The sequence below is a fragment of the Frankliniella occidentalis genome, unplaced genomic scaffold (assembly GCF_000697945.3).
Source record: "Frankliniella occidentalis isolate FOCC.00 unplaced genomic scaffold, Focc_3.1 Scaffold136, whole genome shotgun sequence".
Classification (NCBI taxonomy): domain Eukaryota; kingdom Metazoa; phylum Arthropoda; class Insecta; order Thysanoptera; family Thripidae; genus Frankliniella; species Frankliniella occidentalis.
Genome location: NW_026267263.1, coordinates 198,006 through 198,979, shown reverse-complemented (window position 1 = coordinate 198,979; position 974 = coordinate 198,006).

The following is a 974-nucleotide window of genomic DNA, read 5'->3' as shown; positions in this document are numbered from 1 at the left end:
CGCAGAGATTGCTTTGGCTAATGGAACGATTATTAATGGAAGTCATTTATAGAGAAAACTATTGTCATCGCCAGCTCGCTCGCTCCCTCGCGCCTCGTCTCGGCTTTCTCGCTCCCTCTCGCTCCTCCTCGTCTCTGCTTGCTCGCTCCCTCTCGCTCCTCCTCGTCTCCGCTTGCTCGCTCCCTCTGCGGCGCCGTGGCGTAGCGGTGAGGCCGAAAGCCAGAAGTCAGGAGCATGTGCCTGCTCAAGGCGAAGAGTGCGACTCCCTCCCTCCCCACCTCCTGGCACCGCCCCGTGGAGCTCCAGGAGTGCACCACGGTGCTGCCCAGCAGACTGATTCCGAAGAGACCTCAAGGGGCGCTGCCCTACGAGTGCGACAAGGACGGATCTACAAGGAAGGTATAGAAGAGGGTTCTTCGGAATCAGTCGGCAGAGCCTAGTCGGGCGGTCTCTGACCCCGGCCGGGGGAAGGCCGGGACTGAAGGCTGCCGCCGGCGCCAGACACGTGGCTGACGGCGTGCTGTCGCCTGGGCGGCCCTCCCCGCCCCCGCCCCGCCCGGGCATCGAGGTCCGCAGGGGATCGACTACGGCACCACAGCGTGTTGACGGAAGCTCTCCCCGGCGGGTTTGTTCATTTCCGGCGTAAGCCCGTCATCTAGCCACGGGCTTAGTGAAGGGGGAGGGAAGTCTGACAGGGGGCGGCGGCGCGGGGGCGGCGAAGGGTTTTACGAGGGGGTCTACAACACACTACATACAACGCCGCTACATTCAACTTGTTTACCTTCGCGCGTCGCACTCGCGGCAGGATGGGGGGGAGATCTGAGTATATCTTGTGGCAATTTTTACAGGAGAGGGCGGCGTCTCTGTACGGCGGCATGGCGTCAAGCTAGTCGACGGCGTGGACTTGCAGGGCCGACATGCAGTGGGATTATTCGCATGGTGAAGGGTGGAGGTGGGGGTGGAGAGCTGGGTGG